The sequence below is a fragment of the Phyllobates terribilis genome, unplaced genomic scaffold (assembly GCF_046119375.1).
Source record: "Phyllobates terribilis strain yellow unplaced genomic scaffold, ASM4611937v1 Scaffold_13__5_contigs__length_258822181, whole genome shotgun sequence".
NCBI lineage: Eukaryota > Metazoa > Chordata > Amphibia > Anura > Dendrobatidae > Phyllobates > Phyllobates terribilis.
This window is the reverse complement of record NW_027362773.1, coordinates 169,182,300-169,208,227: the sequence shown is the minus strand read 5'-3', so window position 1 is coordinate 169,208,227 and position 25,928 is coordinate 169,182,300. Positions and strand designations below refer to the sequence as shown.

Here is a 25,928-nt window from a genome sequence, read left to right as displayed (position 1 = left end):
ACACACCTGTATACATATATGCAGAATATTACACCCTGTACACACTGTATCCATATATGCAGAATGTTACACCATGTACACACTGTATCCATATATGCAGAATATTATACCCTGTACACACTGTATCCATATATGCAGAATATTACACCCTGTATCCTTATATGCAGAATATTGCTCCCTGTACACACTGTATCCATATATGCAGAATATTACACCCTGTACATACTGTATTCATATATGCAGAATATTTCACACTGTACACTCTGTATCCATATATGCAGAATATTACACCCTGTATACACTGTATCCATATGTGCAGAATATTACACACTGTATATACTGTATCCATATATGCAGAATATTACACCCTGTACAGACTGTATCCATATATGCAGAATATTACACCCTGTATCCATATATGCAGAATATTACACCCTGTACACACCTGTATCCATATATGCAGAGTATTACACCCTGTACACATCTGTATCCATATATGCAGAATATTACACCCTGTAAACACCTGTATCCATATATGCAGAATATTACACCCTGTACAGACTGTATCCGTATGTGCAGAATATTACACCCTGTATACACTGTATCTATAATGCAGAGTATTACACTATGTACACACTGTATCCATATATGCAGAATATTACACACTGTGTGCACTGTATCCATATATGCAGAATATTACACCCTGTACACACTGTATCCATATGTGCAGAATATTACACCCTGTACACACTGTATCCATATATGCAGAATATTACACTCTGTATATACTGTATCCATATATGCAGAATATTACACTCTGTATACACTGTATCCATATATGCAGAACATTACACCCTGTACACACTGTATCCATATATGCAGAATATTATACCCTGTATACACTGTATCCATATATGCAGAATATTACACCCTGTACACACTGTATCCATATATGCAGAATATTACACCCTATACACACTGTATCTATATATGCAGAATATTACACCCTGTACACACTGTATCCATATATGCAGAATATTACACCCTGTACACACTGTATCTATATATGCAGAATATTACACCCTGTACACACTGTATCCATATATGCAGAATATTACACACTGTATCCATATATGCAGAACATTACACCCTGTACACACTGTATCCATATATGCAGAATATTACACTCTGTATACACTGTATCCATATATGCAGAACATTACACCCTGTACACACTGTATCCATATATGCAGAATATTACACTCTGTATACACTGTATCCATATTGTTATGTTCTGCTACCAGAGCTAAGGAAAGAGAGGAGATCTGTCCCTACAATAGAACTCAGCTTGATCCCTACGATGTAACAGGGGACCTGATCCTGTGATCAGACCTGCTAAAGTCCTCAGCTAGTCTGTACGGAGACCTATAGATGTGGGGAAGGAATCCCTACAAGTACTAGGGACTGGGAGCAAAATGGACACCTCCTAACAGAAATAGTAGCAGACAGACGAACAAACAATAAATATAGAACACAGAGGTCCGAAGACCAAGCAAACTAACAGAGTAAGATACTGAGCACCGGCTAGCTAAAGAGTAGTAATACAATGAAGTCCAGCAAAGCCAGAAGGGCGGAGCAGGACTAAATAGGCCAACAAGGTCATGTGACCAGCAATAGAAAAAACCTAAGAGCAAGGTTCTAACAGTACCCCCCCTTCTAAGAGGATCCTACGGATCCCCTAGGACCAGGCTTATCAGGAAATCTCCTGTGAAACGCTCTGATAAGTCTGGACGCGGAAACATCATCCGACCTCACCCATGAGTTATCCTCGGGACCGAAACCTTTCCAGGCCACGAGATACTGCAAACTACCTCTATACCGTCTAGAATTAAGGATGCGAGAAATTTCATATTCCCCGTCCTCCACCACCGGAGGAACAGAGGCAGAGGCGTCACAATCCGACACAACAGCTTTTTTCAACAGAGAGACATGAAACACGGGATTAATTCTCCAGGAGGTAGGAACCTCCAACCTAACAGCAGATTGGTTGACAACCTGAAGCACCATAAAGGGCCCTACAAACTTGGGACCCAATTTCTTAGAAGGAATCCTCAACCGCAGATTCCTAGAGGACAACCAAACCATGTCACCAACAGCGAACAAAACCTCCTGTCATTTCCTATCAAAGTAGTCTTTAGATTTTCTGTTAGCCTCCTGAAGATTACCACGCACATCCGTCCAAACTCTCTCCAAATCGCCGGAAAAATTCTCCTCCTCAGGCACGGCAGATCCCAACTTGGAGAACGACCCAAACGACGGATGTCTCCCAGAACAACAAAAAAAAGGCGAACAACCAGCAGAAGAAGATGTATGATTGTTCAGAGCAAATTCAGCAAGTGGCAGAAACTCAGACCACCCCTCTTGATTGTCTGCCACAAAACAACGCAAGAACTGCTCAACATCCTGGTTTTTCCTTTCTGTCTGGCCATTAGATTCAGGATGATATCCGGATGAGAACGACAAATGAACTCCCAACCTGTCACAAAAGGCGCGCCAAAAACGAGCCACGAACTGAGGTCCCCTATCAGAAACAATGTCAGTAGGAACGCCATGAAGTCTGACAATTTCCTTGACAAAGGCCTTAGCGAGAGTCTTAGCGCAGGGCAGTTTGACGAAGGGAACCAAGTGACACATCTTGCTAAAACGGTCCACGACCACCCAGATGACAGTAAAACCCTCAGAGGGGGGAAGGTCAGTTATAAAGTCCATAGCCAAATGTGTCCAAGGAGCACTGGGAACCTCCAGAGGGCAAAGCAACCCCGCAGCAGGAGTATGTGAGGACTTAGATCTAGCACATATAGTACATTGACGCACCCACTTAATGACTTCCTTCTGCCATCCAGGCCACCATAAACTGCGACCCACCAGTCTCTTATCCACCCGTATAGCTAATTGCATAGCCTGTTGCAAATCTTCAGGTGTGGGATAAGCAATTAGCAGGTCTTTTACCCTTTCACTAAGCCCTGCAAGAAACAGACTCTTCAGAGCAGAATCGTTCCACCCTATTTGAGTAGACCACCGACGGAAATGAGTACAATATTTTTCCACATTACCTGATCCCTGTCTCAAACGTCTCAACTCAGTCTCAGCAGATGAGACACGGTCAGGATCATCATATAATAGCCCCAAAGCAGAAAAAAAACTATCCACTGATCTAAAGCATGTATCACTAGGTTGCAAAGAAAAGGCCCACTCCTGAGGCTCTTTGCGCAAAAGTGACATTATGAACCCTATGCGCTGGGATTCATCCCCAGAGGACCTGGGTCTCAAACGAAAATACAATAAGCAAGCATTTTTAAATGAAAAAAATTCTTGATGTTCACCAAAAAATAAATCAGGCAAACGTACCTTAGGCTCCAAGAAATGTGCTCCAGAACAGTTACTCACGTGCTGACGGAGCTCGGCCACCTCCAGAGAGAGTCCCTGCAGGCGTTTAGCCAAATCCAGAACCGACACCATGATGGAACAGAAAAATCTTTCCTTAGAGAATTTGCTGGCTGGACTTACTGTTATGTTCTGCTACCAGAGCTAAGGAAAGAGAGGAGATCTGTCCCTACGATAGAACTCAGCTTGATCCCTACGATGTAACAGGGGACCTGATCCTGCGATCAGACCTGCTAAAGTCCTCAGCTAGTCTGTACGGAGACCTATAGATGTGGGGAAGGAATCCCTACAAGTACTAGGGACTGGGAGCAAAATGGACACCTCCTAACAGAAATAGTAGCAGACAGACGAACAAACAATAAATATAGAACACAGAGGTCCGAAGACCAAGCAAACTAGCAGAGTAAGATACTGAGCACCGGCTAGCTAAAGAGTAGTAATACAATGAAGTCCAGCAAAGCCAGAAGGGCGGAGCAGTACTAAATAGGCCAACAAGGTCATGTGACCAGCAATAGAAAAAACCTAAGAGCAAGGTTCTAACACATATATGCAGAATATTACACTGTGTATATACTGTATCCATATATGCAGAACATTACACCCTGTACACACTGTATCCATATATGCAGAATATTACACTCTGTATACACTGTATCCATATATGCAGAACATTACACCCTGTACACACTGTATGCATATATGCAGAATATTACACACTGTGTGCACTGTATCCATATATGCAGAATATTACACCCTGTACACACTGTATCCATATATGCAGAACATTACACCCTGTACACACTGTATCCATATATGCAGAATATTACACTCTGTATACACTGTATCCATATGTGCAGAATATTACACCCTGTACACACTGTATCCATATATGCAGAATATTACACTCTGTATACACTGTATCCATATATGCAGAACATTACACCCTGTACACACTGTATCCATATATGCAGAATATTACACCCTGTACACACTGTATCCATATATGCAGAATATTACACTCTGTATACACTGTATCCATATATGCAGAATATTACACCCTGTACACACTGTATCCATATATGCAGAATATTACACTCTGTATACACTGTATCCATATATGCAGAACATTACACCCTGTACACACTGTATCCATATATGCTGAATATTACACCCTGTACACACTGTATCCATATATGCAGAATATTACACTCTGTATACACTGTATCCATATATGCAGAATATTACACCCTGTACACACTGTATCCATATATGCAGAATATTACACTCTGTATACACTGTATCCATATGTGCAGAATATTACACCCTGTACACACTGTATCCATATATGCGGAACATTACACCCTGTACACACTGTATCCATATATGCAGAATATTACACTATGTAAACACTGTATCCATATATGCAGAATATTACTCCCTGTACACACTGTATCCATTTATGCAGAATATTACACACTGTATCCATATATGCAGAATATTACACCCTGTACACCCTGTATCCATATATGCAGAATATTACTCCCTGTACACACTGTATCCATATATGCAGAATATTACACCCTCTACACACTGTATCAATATATGCAGAATATTACACCCTCTACACACTGTATCCATATATCCAGAATATTACACCCTGTACAGACTGTATCCATATATGCAGAATATTACACCCTGTACACACCTGTATCCATATATGCAGAATATTACACCCTATACACACTGTATCCATACATGCAGAATATTACACACTGTATCCATATATGCAGAGTATTACATCAAGTACACACTATATCCATATATGCAGAATATTACTCCCTGTACACACTGTATCCATATATGCAGAATATTACATTCTGTACACACTGTATCCATATATGCAGAATATTACACCCTCTACACACTGTATACATATATGCAGAATATTACACCCTCTACACACTGTATCCATATATGCAGAATATTACACCCTCTACACACTGTATCCATATATGCAGAATATTACACCCTCTACACACTGTATCCATATATGCAGAATATTGCACCCTGCACACACCTGTATTCATATATGCAGAATAGTACACCCTGTACACACCTGTATCCATATATGCAGAAAATTACACCATATACACACTGTATCCATACATGCAGAATATTACACACTGTATCCATATATGCAGAAATTACACCCTCTACACACTATATCCATATACAGTTATATGAAAAAGTTTGGGCACCCCTATTAATCTTAAGCTTAATTTTTTATAAAAATTGGTGTTTTTGCAGCAGCTATTTCAGTTTGATCTATGTAATAACTGTTGGACACAGTAATGTTTCTGCCTTGAAATGAGGTTTATTGTACTAACAGAAAATGTACAATCTGCATTCAGACAAAATTTGACAGGTGCATAAGCATGGGCACCTCACCAGAAAAGTGACATTAATATTTAGTAGATCCTCCTTTTGCAAAAATAACAGCCTCTAGTCGCTTCCTGTAGCTTTTAATGAGTTCCTGGATCCTGGATGAAGGTATTTTTGACCATTCCTCTTTACAAAACAATTCCAGTTCAGTTAAGTTTGATGGTCGCCGAGCATGGACAGCCCTCTTCAAATGATCCCACAGATGTTCAATGATATTCAGGTCTGGGGACTGGGATGGCCATTCCAGAACATTGTAATTGTTCCTCTGCATGAATGCCTGAGTAGATTTGGAGCGGTGTTTTGGATCATTGTCTTGCTGAAAGATCCATCCCCTGCGTAACTTCAACTTTGTCACTGATTCTTGAACATTATTGTCAAGAATCTGCTGATACTGAGTGGAATCCATGCGTCCCTCAATTTAACAAGATTCCCGATGCCGGCATTGGCCACACAGCCCCAAAGCATGATGGAACCTCCACCAAATTTTACTGTGGGTAGCAAGTGTTTTTCTTGGAATGCTGTGTCTTTTTGCCGCCATGCATAACGCCTTTTTGTATGACCAAACAACTCAATCTTGGTTTCATCAGTCCACAGGACCTTCTTCCAAAAAGAAATTGGCTTCTCCAAATGTGCTTTTGCATACCTCAGCCGACTCTGTTTGTGGCGTGCTTCCAGAAACGGCTTCTTTCGCATCACTCTCCCATACAGCTTCTCCTTGTGCAAAGTGCGTTGTATAGTTGACCGATGCACAGTGACACCATCTGCAGCAAGTTGATGCTGCAGCTCTCTGGAGATGGTCTGAGGATTGTCCTTGACTGATCTCACCATTCTTCTTCTCTGCCTTTCTGATGTTTTTCTTGGCCAGCCACTTCTGGCCTTAACAAGAACTGTCCCTGTGTTCTTCCATTTCCTTACTATGTTCCTCACAGTGGAAACTGACAGGTTAAATCTCTGAGACAGCTTTTTGTATCCTTCCCCTGAACAACTATGTTGAATAATCTTTGTTTTCAGATCATTTGACAGTTGTTTTGAGGAGCCCATGATGCCACTCTTCAGAGGAGATTCAAACAGGAGAACAACTTGCAAGTGGCCACTTTAAGTAGCTTTTCTCATGACTGCATACACCTGGCTATGAAGTTCAAAGCTCAATGAGGTTACAAAACCAAAAAAAGTGCTTTAGTAAGTCAGAAAAAAGTAGATAGGAGTATTTAAAACAAGAAAATGATAAGGGTGCCCATACTTATGCACCTGTCAAATTTTGTTTGAATGCAGATTGCACATGTTCTGTTAGTACAATAAACCTCATTTCAAGGCAGAAACATTACTGTGTCCAACAGTTATTACATATATCAAACTGAAATAGCTGTTGCAAAAACACCAATTTTTATAAAACCTTAAGATTAATAGGGGTGCCAAAACTTTTTCATATAACTGTATGCAGAATATTACACCCTGTACACACTGTATCCATACATGCAGAATATTACACACTGTATCCATATATGCAGAGTATTACACCCTGTACACACTGTATCCATATATGCAGAATATTACACCCTGTACACACCTGTATCCATGTATGCAGAATATTACACCCTGTACACACTGTATCCATATATGCAGAATATTACACCCTGTACACCCTGTATCCATGTATGCAGAATATTACACCCTGTATACATTGTATCCATACAGTACAGACCAAAAGTTTGGACTCACCTTCTCATTTAAAGATTTTTCTATATTTTCATGGCTATAAAAATTGTACATTCACACTGAAGGCATCAAAACTATGAATTACCACATGTGGAATTATATACTTAACAAAAAAGTGTAAAACAACTGAAAATATGTCTTATATTCTAGGGTCTTCACAGTAGCCACCTTTTGCTTTGATGACTGCTTTGCACACTCTTGGCATTCTCTTGATGAGCTTCAAGAGGTAGTCACCGGAAATGGTCTTCACTTCACAGGTGTGCCCTGTCAGGTTTAATAAGTGGGATTTCTTGCCTTATAAATGGGGTTGGGACCATCAGTTGTGTTGTGCAGAAGTCAGGTGGATACACAGCTGATAGTCCTACTGAATAGACTGTTAGAATTTGTATTATGGCAAGAAAAAAGCATGTAAGTAAAGAAAAACGAGTGGCCATCATTACTTTAAGAAATGAAGGTCAGTCAGTCCGAAAAATTGGGCAAACTTTGAATGTGTCCCCAAGTACAGTTGCAAAAACCATCAAGCGCTACAAAGAAACTGGCTCACATGAGGACCGCCCCAGGAAAGGAAGACCAAGAGTCACCTCTGCTTCTGAGGATAAGTTTATCCGAGTCACCAGCCTCAGAAATCGTAGATTAACAGCAGCTCAGATTAGAGACCAGGTCAATGCCACACAGAGTTCTAGCAGCAGACACATCTCTACAACAACTGTTAAGAGGAGACTTTGTGCAGCCGGCCTTCGTGGTAAAATAGCTGCTAGGAAACCACTGCTAAGGACAGGCAACAAGCAGAAGAGACCTGTTTGGGCTAAAGAACACAAGGAATGGACATTAGACCAGTGGAAATCTGTGCTTTGGTCTGATGAGTCCAAATTTGAGATCTTTGGTTCCCACCACCGTGTCTTTGTGCGACGCAGAAAAGGTGAACGGATGGACTCTACATGCCTGGTTCCCACCGTGAAGCATGGAGGAGGAGGTGTGATGGTGTGGGGGGGGGCTTGGCTGGTGACACTGTTGGGGATTTATTCAAATTTGAAGGCATACTGAACCAGCATGGCTACCACAGCATCTTGCAGCGGCATGCTATTCCATCCGGTTTGCGTTTAGTTGGACCATCATTTATTTTTCAACAGGACAATGACCCCAAACACCTCCAGGCTGTGTAAGGGCTATTTGACCAAGAAGGAGAGTGATGGGGGCTACGCCAGATGACCTGGCCTCCACAGTCACCAGACCTGAACCCAATCGAGATGGTTTGGGGTGAGCTGGACCGCAGAGTGAAGGCAAAAGGGCCAACAAGTGCTAAGCATCTCTGGGAACTCCTTCAAGATTGTAGGAAGACCATTTCCGGTGACTACCTCTTGAAGCTCATCAAGAGAATGCCAAGAGTGTGCAAAGCAGTCATCAAAGCAGAAGGTGGCTACTGTGAAGAACCTAGAATATAAGACATATTTTCAGTTGTTTCACACTTTTTTGTTAAGTATATAATTCCACATGTGGTAATTCATAGTTTTGATGCCTTCAGTGTGAATGTACAATCTTCATAGTCATGAAAATACAGAAAAATCTTTAAATGAGAAGGTGTGTCCAAATTTTTGGTCTGTACTGTATATGCAGAATATTACACCCTGTACACACTGTATCCATTTATGCAGAATATTACACCCTGTACACACAGTATCCATATATGCAGAATATTACACCCTGTACATACTGTATCCATATATGCAGAATATTACACCCTGTACATACTGTATCCATATATGCAGAATATTACACCCTGTATACACTGTATCCATATATGCAGAATATTGCACCCTGTACACACTGTATCCATATATGCAGAATATTACACCCTGTATACACTGTATCCATATATACAGAATATTACACCCTGTATACACTGTATCCATATATGCAGAATATTGCACCCTGTACACACTGTATCCATATATGCAGAATATTACACCCTGTACACACTGTATCCATATATACAGAATATTACACCGTGTACACACCTGTATCCATACATGTAGAGTATTACACCCTCTTCACACTATATCCATATATGCAGAATATTACACCCTGTATTCATGTATGCAGAATATTACACCCTGTATACACTGTATCCACATATGCATAATATTACACCCTGTATACACTGTATCCATATATGCAGAATATTACACCCTGTATACACTGTATCCATATATGCAGAATATTGCACCCTGTACACACTGTATTCATATATGCAGAATATTACACCCTGTACACACTGTATCCATATATACAGAATATTACACCGTGTACACACCTGTATCCATATATGCAGAATATTACACCCTGTATCCATGTATGCAGAATATTACACCCTGTATACACTGTATCCATATATGCAGAATATTACACCCTGTACACACCTGTATCCATATATGCAGAATATTACACCCTGTATACACTGTATCCATATATGCAGAATATTACACACTGTATCTATATATGCAGAATATTACACACTGTATCCATATATACAGAATATTACACCCTGTATACACTGTATCCATATATGTAGAATATTACTCTCAATACTATGTATGTATGTATGATGGTATGCTAATATAATACTACTGTGTACAGTTTTTTACATTGAATGTTATACACTGTATATAGTATTATTATTCACTCTATGTCTTTGTACATAACATTGTATTGTTTACCCTAACCCTAGTATAGACAACCTTATCACCAAATGCACAACACTATCATTTCGGTATACACTTTATACATAACCATACACACAGTATGTACAGTATATTACACACTATATACAGTATATTGCACACTATATGCATTATATTACATACTATATGCCGTATATATAGTATATTGCACACTTTATACAGTATATCAAACACTATGTACATTATATACAGTATATAACACACTATATACATTATATTACGCACTATATACAGTATATAACACACTCTATACATTATATTACGCACTATATACAGTATATTATGCACTGTATACAGTATATAACACACGATGTACATTATATTACGCACTATATACAGTATATAACACACTATATACATTATATTACGCACTATATACGGTATATAACACACTATATTACACACTATATACATTATATTACACATTATGTACGGTATATAACACACTATATACATTATATTACACATTATATACAGTATATAACACACTATATTAAAGCACTATATACAGTATATTACACACAAGCATATCACTGTATTGATACAAAGTCGCAGCAAAAAATCGGAGCTGAAATATCCCCAAAGAAAATAAGGGAATTCCTGCTGAATCTTTCACCTTCATTCATTTAGCAGCAAGCAGATAAGTGGCAGAACTGGCCGTGAATATCCAGCAGCCCCGGGAGAATGCGGAGCTCGGTGCCCCGGAGTCTGATGGCGCCGGGCTCATTGCTCGCTCATTGCTCGGCTCCCTGCACCGCGGTCTATCAGATATCTACAGTATATATGTCTGTGTATATACATTTAGAGCAGTGATGCATCTATCTATATACATCCTTCTGTGTGGATATATACGCGCAGTTCACGCGTTCTACACGTTTCACGATCCTCAGCCCATCGCGGTACCATCAGGTGGTAGAGTAGCGGCTGTATGCAGTGTGAATAGGGGGCATAACACCAGGCGGCTCATACAGAGTTGTATACAGGGGGTTGGATACATGGGGTATAATACAGAGGGTATTCTTCAGGGGCCTGGTATACAGGGGTTGTCGTAAAGGAGTCTTAAAAAATAGAGCGTTATATAGTGTTTTAGAAAGAGCCCATCATTACATCCTTGTATCTGCTCCTGTGTTATAACCCCTATAATGTAGCGTCTGCTATTATATAGGGACAGGAGACAGATACCAGGGGCAGCATAGAGCTGATCCGACCTATGGGGTATAATGTATAGGTGTCCATAATGGCAGAAGTGACCGCAGCACACACTGTAGGCCCTATACACATGGTATACACCTCATATACACATGGTATACACCTCATATACACATAGTATACACCTCATATACACATAGTATACACCTCATATACACATAGTATACACCTCATATACACATAGTATACACCTCATATACACATGGTATACACCTCATATACACATGGTATACACCTCATATACACATAGTATACACCTTATATACACATAGTATACACCTCATATACACATGGTATGCACCTCATATACACATGGTATACACCTCATATACACATGGTATACACCTCATATACACATAGTATACACCTCATATACACATAGTATACACCTTATATACACATAGTATACACCTCATATACACATAGCATACACCTCATATACACATAGTATACACCTCATATACACATAGTATACACCTCATATACACATAGTATACACCTCATATACACATAGTATACACCTTATATACACATAGTATACACCTCATATACACATGGTATACACCTCATATACACATGGCATACACCTCATATACACATAGTATACACCTCATATACACATAGTATACACCTCATATACACATAGTATACACCTTATATACACATAGTATACACCTCATATACACATAGCATACACCTCATATACACATAGTATACACCTCATATACACATAGTATACACCTTATATACACATAGTATACACCTTATATACACATAGTATACACCTCATATACACATAGCATACACCTCATATACACATAGTATACACCTCATATACACATAGTATACACCTTATATACACATAGTATACACTTCATATACACATGGTATACACCTCATATACACATGGTATACACCTCATATACACATGGTATACACCTCATATACACATAGTATACACCTCATATACACATAGTATACACCTCATATACACATAGTATTACACCTCATATACACATAGTATACACCTTATATACACATAGTATACACCTCATATACACATGGTATACACCTCATATACACATAGTATACACCTCATATACACATAGTATTGCACCTCATATACACATAGTATTGCACCTCATATACACATGGTATACACCTCATATACACATGGTATACACCTCATATACACATAGTATACACCTCATATACACATAGTATACACCTCATATACACATAGTATACACCTCATATACACATAGTATACACCTTATATACACATAGTATACACCTCATATACACATGGTATACACCTCATATACACATAGTATACACCTCATATACACATAGTATACACCTCATATACACATAGTATACACCTTATATACACATAGTATACACCTCATATACACATAGTATACACCTCATATACAGATAGTATACACCTCATATACACATAGTATACACCTTATATACACATAGTATACACCTCATATACACATAGTATACACCTCATATACACATAGTATGCACCTCATATACACATGGCATACACCTCATATACACATAGTATACACCTCATATACACATGGTATACACCTCATATACACATAGTATACACCTCATATACACATAGTATACACCTTATATACACATAGTATACACGTCATATACACATAGTATACACCTCTAATACAAATAGTATACACCTCATATACACATAGTATACACCTCATATACACATGGTATACACCTCATATACACATAGTATACACGTCATATACACATAGTATACACGTTATATGCACATAGTACACACGTCATAGACATAGTATACACGTCATATACACATAGTATACACGTCATATACACATAATATACACGTCATATACACATAGTATACACGTCATATACACATAGTATACACGTCATATACACATAGTATACACGTCATACACACATAGTATACACCTCATATACACATAGTATATATACATAGTATACACGTCATATACACATAGTATACACGTTATATGCACATAGTATACACCTCATATACACATAGTATACACGTCATATACACATAGTATACACATCATATACACATAGTATACATCTCATATACACATAGAATACACGTCATATACACAAAGTATATATACATAGTATACACGTCATATACACATAGTATACACGTTATATGCACATAGTACACACGTCATAGACATAGCATACACGTCATATACACATAGTATACACGTCATATAAACATTATACACCATATAGGCATAAGACTAGGAACTGGCACAAGTGTTCTCAACTTTCTCACATAGAAGCCTTCCTCTCTGCACAGAGTGCCAGCTCTGCGGCTCCACAGAGAAAAGTTCTGCATCCAGTAACGAAAAGCTGGAATCTAGAGAGAAAGTTGGAGCAGGAAGTTTTGGAGGCTTCAGCAGGCGGGGGGCAGGTTTGGGGTCCCTGGAGGTTCGATGTCACTACCCAGGGACAATAATAGACAATGAAGAGACAATGCAGTACTCACCGAGCTGGCTCTGTGTGTGTGCAGTCAGTGTACAGTGTACAGTCAGGGAGTGTGCACACCTTCAGTGCGTGTCATCACATCTGCCAGCCTCTCTCCTTCATTCCACTTCTCTTTGTTCCCCACGTCACATCTCACTCCCAGTGTGCACGAAAGCTGCCTCAGCTTGTACCCAGCAACCTGCACTCATCCTGCACCAGGTACTCGGCACCCAACACCGGGTCCCCAGCACCCTGCACTCAGCCTGCACAAGGTACCTAGCATCCTGCACTCAGCCTGCACCAGGTACCTAGCACCCTGCACTCAGCCTGCACCAGGTACTCAGCACCCTGCACTCAGCCTGCACCAGGTACCTAGCACCCTGCACTCAGCCTGCACAAGGTACTCAGCAACCTGCATTCAGTCTGTACCAGGTACTTAGCACCCTGCACTCAGCCTGCACCAGGTACCTAGCACCATGCACTCAGCCTGCACAAGGTACTCAGCACCCTGCATTCAGTCTGCACCAGGTACCTAGCACTCAGCCTGCACCAGATACCTAGCATCCTGCACTCAGCCTGCACCAGGTACTCAGCAACCTGCACTCAGCCTGCACTAGGTACTGAGCAACTTGCACTCAGCCTGCACCAGGTACCCAGCACTCAGCCTGCACCAGGTACTCAGCACTCAGCCTGCACCAGGTACCTAGCATCCTGCACTCAGCCTGCAGTAGGTACTGAGCAACCAGCACTCAGCCTGCACCAGGTAACCAGCACCCTGCACTCAGCCTGCACCAGGTACTCAGCACTCAGCCTGCACCAGGTAAATAGCATCCTGCACTCAGCCTGCACCAAGTACTTAGCACCCTGCACTCAGCCTGCACCAGGTACCTAGCACCCTGCACTCAGCCTGCACCAGGTACCTAGTACCCTGCACCAGGTACTCAGCAACCTGCACTCAGCCTGCACCAGGTACTGAGCAACCTGCACTCAGCCTGCACCAGGTACCCAGCACCCTGCACTCAGCCTCCACCAAGTACCTAGCACCCTGCACTCAGCCTCCACCAAGTACCTAGCACCCTGCCTGCACCAGGTAACTAGCACCCTGCAACAGGTACCCAGCACCCTGCACTCAGCCTGTACCAGGTACCCAGCACCCTGCACTCAGCCTGCACCAGGTATCCAGCACCCTACATTCAGCCTGCACCAGGTACCCAGCACCCTGCACTCAGTCTGCACCAGGTACCCAGCACCCTGCACTCAGCCTGCACCAGGTACCCAGCACCGTGCACATAGCCTGCACCAGGTACCCAGCACCCTGCACTCAGCCTGTACCAGGTACCCAGCACCATGCACTCAGCCTGCACCAGGTACCCAGCACCGTGCACATCCCCTGCACCAGGGACCCAGCACTCTGCACATAGTCTACACCAGGTACCCAGCACCCTGCATTCAGCCTGCACCACCCAGTACTATGAACTCAGACTGTAGCCTGTACTCAGCACCCTACATTCAGTTTGCACCCTGTACTCAGCACCCCGCATTCTTTTGTCAGCCCACTGCTAACATCCAGAACTCACCATGCACACCGTACCACTCTGCACTCTGTTTCCAGCCAGCAACCTGCACTCAGTCTGTAATTTGAACCTTGGACCCTACACTCCTCAGACGCCCTGAATTCAGCAATCAGCCTGCTTTGTAGTCTGCACTCTAATCCAGCACATTATCATAACCAGCATCCTGTATCCTGCGTACAGCAGTGAACCTGCACCCAACCTATACCTAACACCATGCACCCTGCATTCACCATGTATCCAGCCTGCATGGATTCAACATGCACTCAAAATTCCCTCACTCCAGGGCCAGCACCGAGGGGGCAGCTAGAACAGGTAAGATGCATGCCATCACCTACCACACTCACCTGTCACAAACAGGGCACTAACACCAATGCCTGAATTATGACTATCAGTGTACACACAACGCCCCCTGCAGACAACAATGATCAGAAACGTTACCTAACCTTTATGTCCACCCTCCCCAATCCATCCCCTCCCCCGTAGTCACATATAATACAATGTAATAACAATCCATTATACACACACACATATATTGGTTTACTAATAAACAAGCACATCTATCAGATAATGTAATGAAAGGGAAACAGACAAAGACACTAATGTAATATAAGCGACATATGCATCATCTACAGCCACCTATATCATGTGATACAAGTGACACATGCACCTATATAAATGGAAAATATACACACTCCTATATAGTATAATACAAGTGACAAATACATATGCATATATGATAAAAAGGAAGATACATATTATCTCATATTTATCTGATGAAATGTAATATACCAGACATGTAAATCATGTAATAGAAGTCTATTTATATACGTATACATATATATATAATGTAACCTATGACAGATGGACATCTCCAGGGATGGTATAATGTGATGGAGCCATATGCGCAGACACTGTGCTGCAGAACATGTGCTGCTTATTGCCGGCAGATTTCTCGGGAATGTCCTTCATACGGAGCGCACACAGATGGCCGGGACATGTCATCATCATATATGTGCTGATCGCCGGTAATACTGCCTCGGGGGCACCAGGATTATTGATATTATTACATGCACGGCGGCACAATGCAGGAGAGACTGACAGCTAATAGACAGAATGTGATGGAGACATATTGGCTGTGTAGAGATGCAAGTGAAGCGGCCTTTCCGCAGACCCCGATGTGATTTCACCCCCGATCAATGATACAATGTGGCCATATAATAAATTGTAAACGAACGCAGGAGCCCTGCTGGAGCACGAGTCCCGGAGCGCTGCTGGAGCACGAGTCCCGGAGCGCTGCTGGAGCACGAGTCCCGGAGCGCTGCTGGAGCACGAGTCCCGGAGCGCTGCTGGAGCACGAGTCCCGGAGCGCTGCTGGAGCACGAGTCCCGGAGCGCTGCTGGAGCACGAGTCCCGGAGCGCTGCTGGAGCACGAGTCCCGGAGCGCTGCGCGGACGCTGCCGACTGTAGTGACTGTGCCGCACGTGTACGGTGTGAGATGTCAGCCGTGTGCACACACGGCGCGTTATTATCATTGCTAGCCGCAATGTACAGCACACACGACACACCTGCTGCGACTTCTGCGCGCTTTTATCAATGTGAATTATTCTGATGCCGGGATACTACATTCTTACATTACAGGCTTCAGTATGCAAAGAAATGGTGTTTATTATTCGTATTAATAACGGGAGCGATGTTATTAGATGACAGCTGCAGGCCATTGCTCTGTACAGGTGCAAGACTCTGCAGGGGTCACGTGCTGAGCCGGGCAGGTAAATAGCAGCTCACCTGTACACAGGCAGGAGGAGGGTGTCATATTCTCATCCTATTACTGACGGTGTCACCCCAAACCAGGAGGAGCCGGCACCCCAGCTGCCCACCCTGCTCCCCTGTATGCACCGGAGCTCACGGTACTTTATGTGGTGTATTATCTCAGCATTGTATAAAGGATTACACCATAGGTCACATCACCTGGAGACACAGCCTGCACCTTCCATCACCCGGAACATCCCACATGGTGTCACAGGATTATTATTATTATCATCATTATTATTATTATTATCATCATCCTACAATATACCATCTGAAATAATAAACTCACATATTTACCTAGATTGGTTGTATAATCTTCTGGAAAAAGATCATTTTATTATACTCTATATTGTGTCATGTATTATTGTATCTCCTGGAATTATAATATATTATTATATTCTAGATTGTGTCAGTATAGTATTATTATTTTTTTATTGTATCTCCTGGAATAATAATAATTTATTATATTCTGCATCAAACATTATACCATCTGAAATAATAATCTCACATTTTAATTTAGATTGTGTTGTATAATATTATATCTCCTGGAATTAACATATAGTATTATATTCTAGATTGTGTCAGTATATTATTATTATTATTGTTATTATTATTATTTTGTATCTCCTGGAATAATAATTTATTTTATTCTGCATCATACATTGTAACATCTGAAATAATAATCTCACATATTACTCTAGATTGTGTTGTATAATATTATATCTCCTGGAGTTATAATATATTATTATATTCTAGATTGTGTCAGATTATTATTATTATTATTATTATTATTATTATTATTATATTGTACCTCCGGGAATAACAATAATTTATTATATTCTGCATCATACATTATACCATTATACCAGATTGTGTTGTATAATATTATATCTCCTGGAATTATAATATAATATTATATTCTAGATTGTGTCAGTATAATAATATTATTATTATTATTATTATTATTATTATTATTATTATTACATTGTATCTCCAGGAATAATAATAATTATTTTTTTTCTGTATCATACATTATACCATCTGAAATAATAATCTCACGTATTACTCTAGATTGTGTTGTATAATATTATATGTCCTGGAATATATTATTATATTCTTGATTGTGTCAGTATAATAATAATATTATTATTATTATTACATTGTATCTCCAGGAATAATAATAATTAATTTTTTTCTGTATCATACATTATACCATCTGAAATAATAATCTCACATATTAATCTAGATTGTGTTGTATAATATTATATGTCCTGGAATTATAATATATCGTTATATTCTAGATATTCTAGATTTTATCAAGTATTATTGTATCCCCTGGAATTATGTTATGTTATTCTTGATTGTGTTTTATAATATCGCCGGAGCTGTGATTGATTCTGTTATCATTATTACACACAATCGCCGTCTGTTCTGCTGCACAGATATATGGACATTGTATTTATAATCTTCCATCCAATATTTGTAGGACATATCTACAATATAGTGATAGGAGCAGCAGGCGCAAATCATCGTGTATAAAACAGCCTGTGCCAGGAGCCAGCGACATCGCCCAGAATGATCGATCATCGCGGAGCAGACATTGTACAGATATTACAACTAATTCTATTGGACACCGTGAGAGCTAAAACAATCTTTTCAACTTTTGAATTATGCACTTCAGAGGCAGAATCTGGATCTGATGATTGAGCCTGATTTATAAATCAACGATTTTCAGATTGGAAGATGAGCTGAAGCTCGGAGTGTAGGTACAAGAAAACGAGTCCTAAGCCCGAAACAATCGCTTTAGTGTTCTGTACAATCAGATCGAACAGGCAAGGGAGATGTCTGCTGACAGGGGCAACACATAATACCAAAAAGAAAAGAGGCTTCTCCTAATATCCAAACACCCACCCTTCCCTGCTTTCGGCTTTTGATTTATTTCTTCTACAATCGATTATAATTGGTTACTATCATCTGCGCCTAATATAAAGACTACGCCTAATAATATAAAGAAAGCGCCTAATAATATAAAGACAGCACCTAATTATATAAAGACTGCGCCTAATAATATAAAGACTGCGCCAAATAATATAAAGACTGCACCTAATAATATAAAGACAGCGCCTAATATAAAGACTGCGCCTAATTATATAAAGACTGCACCTAATAATATAAAGACAGCGCCTTATTATATAAAGACTGCGCCTAATAATATAAAGACTGCGCCTAATTATATAAAGACTGCACCTAATAATATAAAGACTGCACCTAATAATATAAAGACTGCACCTAATTATATAAAGACTGCGCCTAATAATATAAAGACTGCGCCTAATTATATATAGACTGCGCCTAATAATATAAAGAAAGCGCCTAATAATATAAAGACAGCACCTAATTATATAAAGACTGCGCCTAATAATATAAAGACTGTGCCTAATAATATAAAGACTACGCCTAATAATATAAAGAAAGCGCCTAATAATATAAAGACAGCACCTAATTATATAAAGACTGCGCCTAATAATATAAAGACTGCGCCTAATAATATAAAGACAGCGCCTAATAATATAAAGACAGCGCCAAATAATATAAAGACTGCGCCAAATAATATAAAGACAGCGCATAATAATATAAAGACAGCGCCTTATTATATAAAGACAGCACCTAATAATATAAAGACAGCGCCTAATAATATAAAGACTGCGCCTAATAATATAAAGACTGCGCCTAATATAAAGACTGCGCCTAATAATATAAAGACAGCGCCTAATAATATAAAGACTGCGCCTAATATATAGACTGCGCCAAATAATATAAAGACAGCGCCTAATAATATAAAGACTGCGCCTAATAATATAAAGACTGCGCCTAATAATATAAAGACTGCACCTAATAATATAAAGACAGCACCTAATTATATAAAGACTGCGCCTAATAATATAAAGACTGCGCCTTATTATATAAAGACAGCGCCTTATTATATAAAGACTGCGCCTAATAATATAAAGACAGCGCCTAATTATATAAAGACTGCGCCTAATAATATAAAGACTGCACCTAATTATATATAGACTGCGCCTAATAATATAAAGACTGCGCCAAATAATATAAAGACAGCGCCTAATAATATAAAGACAGCGCCTTATTATATAAAGACAGCACCTAATAATATAAAGACAGCGCCTAATTATATAAAGACTGCGCCTAATAATATAAAGACAGCGCCTAATAATATAAAGACAGCGCCTTATTATATAAAGACAGCACCTAATTATATAAAGACTGCGCCTAATAATATAAAGACTGCGCCAAATAATATAAAGACAGCGCCTAATAATATAAAGACAGCGCCTTATTATATAAAGACAGCACCTAATAATATAAAGACAGCACCTAATTATATAAAGACTGCGCCTAATAATATAAAGACTGCGCCAAATAATATAAAGACAGCGCCTAATATTATAAAGACAGCGCCTTATTATATAAAGACAGCACCTAATAATATAAAGACAGCACCTAATTATGTAAAGACTGCGCCTGATAATATAAAGACTGCGCCTGATAATATAAAGACAGCGCCTAATTATATAAAGACTGCGCCTAATTATATAAAGACAGCGACTGCGCCTAATAATATAAAGACTACGCCTAATAATATAAAGACAGCGCCTAATATAAAGACTGCGCCTAATAATATAAAGACTGCGCCTAATAATATAAAGACAGCGCCTAATAATATAAAGACAGCTCCTAATAATATAAAGAGTGCGCCTAATAATATAAAGACTGCGCCTAATAATATAAAGACAGCGCCTAATAATATAAAGACTACGCCTAATTATATAAAGACAGCGCCTTATTATATAAAGACTGCACCTAATAATATAAAGACAGCGCCTAATAATATAAAGACTACGCCTAATTATATAAAGACAGCGCCTTATTATATAAAGACTGCGCCTAATAATATAAAGACAGCGCCTAATAATATAAAGACAGCGCCTAATTATATAAAGACTGCGCCTAATAATATAAAGACTGCGCCTAATAATATAAAGACAGCGCCTAATTATATAAAGACAGCGCCTAATAATATAAAGACTACGCCTAATTATATAAAGACTGCGCCTAATAATATAAAGACAGCGCCTAATAATATAAAGACTACGCCTAATTATATAAAGACAGCGCCTTATTATATAAAGACTGCGCCTAATAATATAAAGACAGCGCCTAATAATATAAAGACAGCGCCTAATTATATAAAGACTGCGCCTAATTATATAAAGACTGCGCCTAATAATATAAAGACTGCGCCTAATAATATAAAGACAGCGCCTAATAATGTAAAGACTGCGCCTAATTATATAAAGACTGCGCCTAATAATATAAAGACTGCGCCTAATAATATAAAGACAGCGCCTAATTATATAAAGACTACACCTAATTATATAAAGACTGCGCCTAATAATATAAAGACTGCGCCTAATAATATAAAGACAGCGCCTAATAATGTAAAGACTGCGCCTAATTATATAAAGACTGCGCCTAATAATATAAAGACAGCGCCTAATAATATAAAGACAGCGCCTAATTATATAAAGACTGCGCCTAATTATATAAAGACTGCGCCTAATAATATAAAGACAGCGCCTAATAATGTAAAGACTGCGCCTAATTATATAAAGACTGCGCCTAATAATGTAAAGACTGCGCCTAATTATATAAAGACTGCGCCTAATTATATAAAGACTGCGCCTAATTATATAAAGACAGCGCCTAATAATATAAAGACAGCGCCTAATAATATAAAGACAGCACCTAATTATATAAAGACTGCGCCTAATAATATAAAGACAGCGCCTAATAATATAAAGACTGCGCCTAATTATATAAAGACAGTGCCTAACAATATAAAGACTGCGCCTAATAATATAAAGACAGCGCCTAATATAAAGACTGCGCCTAATAATATAAAGACAGCGCCTAATATAAAGACTGAACCTAATAATATAAAGACAGCGCCTAATATAAAGACTGCGCCTAATAATATAAAGACTGCGCCTAATAATATAAAGACAGCGCCTAATAATATAAAGACTACGCCTAATTATATAAAGACAGCGCCTTATTATATAAAGACTGCGCCTAATAATATAAAGACTACGCCTAATTATATAAAGACAGCGCCTTATTATATAAAGACTGCGCCTAATAATATAAAGACAGCGCCTAATAATATAAAGACAGCGCCTAATTATATAAAGACTGCGCCTAATAATATATAGACAGCGCCTAATAATATAAAGACTGCGCCTAATTATATAAAGACTGCGCCTAATAATATAAAGACTGCGCCTAATATAAAGACAGCGCCTAATAATATAAAGACTACGCCTAATTATATAAAGACAGTGCCTTATTATATAAAGACAGCGCCTAATAATATAAAGACAGCGCCTAATAATATAAAGACAGCACCTAATAATATAAAGACAGCGCCTAATTATATAAAGACTGCGCCTAATTATATAAAGACTGCACCTAATAATATAAAGACTGCACCTAATAATATAAAGACAGCGCCTAATAATATAAAGACTGCGCCTAATAATATAAAGACTACGCCTAATAATATAAAGACAGCGACTAATAATATAAAGACTGCGCCTAATAATATAAAGACAGCGCCTAATAATATAAAGACAGTGCCTAATATTATAAAGACTACGCCTAATAATATAAAGACTGCGCCTAATAATATAAAGACTGCGCCTAATTATATAAAGACAGCGTCTAATAATATAAAGACAGCGCCGAATAATATAAAGACAGCGCCTTATTATATAAAGACTGCGCCTAATAATATAAAGACTACGCCTAATTATATAAAGACAGCGCCTTATTATATAAAGACTGCGCCTAATAATATAAAGACAGCGCCTAATAATATAAAGACAGCGCCTAATTATATAAAGACTGCGCCTAATAATATATAGACAGCGCCTAATAATATAAAGACAGCGCCTAATAATATAAAGACTGCGCCTAATTATATAAAGACTGCGCCTAATAATATAAAGACTGCGCCTAATATAAAGACAGCGCCTAATAATATAAAGACTACGCCTAATTATATAAAGACAGCGCCTTATTATATAAAGACAGCGCCTAATAATATAAAGACAGCACCTAATTATGTAAAGACTGCACCTAATAATATAAAGACAGCGCCTAATAATATAAAGACAGCGCCTAATTATATAAAGACTGCACCTAATAATATAAAGACAGCGCCTAATAATATAAAGACTGCGCCTAATAATATAAAGACTACGCCTAATAATATAAAGACAGCGACTAATAATATAAAGACTGCGCCTAATAATATAAAGACAGCGCCTAATAATATAAAGACAGTGCCTAATAATATAAAGACTACGCCTAATAATATAAAGACTGCGCCTAATAATATAAAGACTGCGCCTAATTATATAAAGACAGCGTCTAATAATATAAAGACAGCGCCTAATAATATAAAGACAGCGCCTAATAATATAAAGACTGCGCCTAATAATATAAAGCCTGCGCCTAATAATATAAAGACTACGCCTAATTATATAAAGACAGCGCCTTATTATATAAAGACTGCGCCTAATAATATAAAGACAGCGCCTAATAATATAAAGACTGCGCCTAATAATATAAAGACGGCGCCTAATTATATAAAGACGGCGCCTAATGATATAAAGACGGCGCCTAATGATATAAAGACGGCGCCTAATATAAAGACTGCGCCTAATTATATAAAGACTGCGCCTAATAATATAAAGACGGCGCCTAATAATATAAAGACGGCGCCTAATTATATAAAGACGGCGCCTAATGATATAAAGACGGCGCCTAATATAAAGACTGCGCCTAATAATATAAAGACAGCACCTAATATAAAGACTGCGCCTAATAATATAAAGACTGCGCCTAAAAATATAAAGACTACGCCTAATAATATAAAGACAGCGCCTAATAATATAAAGACTGCGCCTAATTATATAAAGACTGTGCCTAATAATATAAAGACAGCGCCTAATAATATAAAAACTGCACCTAATAATATAAAGACTGCGCCTAAAATTATAAAGACTACGCCTAATAATATAAAGACTACGCCTAATAATATAAAGACAGTGCCTAATAATATAAAGACAGCGCCTAATAATATAAAGACAGCGCCTAATAATATAAAGACTATGCCTAATAATATAAAGACAGCGCCTAATTATATAAAGACAGCGCTTAATAATATAAAGACTGCGTCTAATAATATATAGGTAGCGCCTTATGTAAAGACTGCGCCTAATAATATAAAGACAGCGCCTAATAATATAAAGACTGCGCCTAATAATATAAAGACCGCCTAATAATATAAAGACTGCGCCTAATAATATAAAGACAGCGCCTAATAATATAAAGACTGCGCCTAATAATATAAAGACAGCGCCTAATAATATAAAGACTGCGCCTAATAATATAAAGACAGCGCCTAATAATATAAAGACAGCGCCTAATTATATAAAGACTGCGCCTAATAATATAAAGACAGCGCCTAATAATATAAAGACTGTGCCTAATAATATAAAGACTGCGCCTAATAATATAAAGACAGCGCCTTATTATATAAAGACAGCGCCTAATAATATAAAGACTGCGCCTAATAATATAAAGACTGCGCCTAATAATATAAAGACAGCGCCTAATAATATAAAGACTGCGCCTAATAATATAAAGACAGCACCTAATAATATAAAGACTGCGCCTAATAATATAAAGACAGCGCCTTATTATATAAAGACAGCGCCTAATAATATAAAGACTGCGCCTAATAATATAAAGACAGCGCCTAATAATATAAAGACAGCGCCTAATAATATAAAGACTGTGCCTAATAATATAAAGACTGCGCCTAATAATATAAAGACAGCGCCTAATAATATAAAGACTGCACCTAATAATATAAAGACAGCGCCTAATAATATAAAGACAGCGCCTAATAATATAAAGACTGCGCCTAATAATATAAAGACTGCGCCTAATAATATAAAGACTGCGCCTAATAATATAAAGACAGCGCCTAATAATATAAAGACTGCGCCTAATAATATAAAGACAGCGCCTTATAATATAAAGACAGCGCCTAATAATATAAAGACTGCGCCTAATAATATAAAGACTGCGCCTAATAATATAAAGACTGCGCCTAATAATATAAAGACTGCGCCTAATAATATAAAGACAGCGCCTAATAATATAAAGACTGCGCCTAATAATATAAAGACAACACCTAATATAAAGACTGCACCTAATAATATAAAGACTGCGCCTAATAATATAAAGACTGCGCCTAATAATATAAAGACTGCACCTAATAATATAAAGACAGCGCCTAATAATATAAAGATTGCGCCTA

At 38.6% G+C, this 25,928-nt stretch overlaps 1 protein-coding gene across 1 annotated transcript in view; it reads right to left on the bottom strand.

Annotated features, from left to right (window-relative positions):
• LOC141174230 (transcription factor Sox-6-like) overlaps positions 1 to 14,140 on the bottom strand; it is a 454,128-nt gene extending 439,988 nt beyond the window's left edge. The window contains exon 1 of the mRNA XM_073659057.1: positions 14,095 to 14,140. The gene's annotated coding sequence lies outside the window, so the exon portion shown is untranslated. The remainder of the gene's footprint in view (positions 1 to 14,094) is intronic.
• Between the last annotated feature and the right edge of the window lie 11,788 nt (positions 14,141 to 25,928).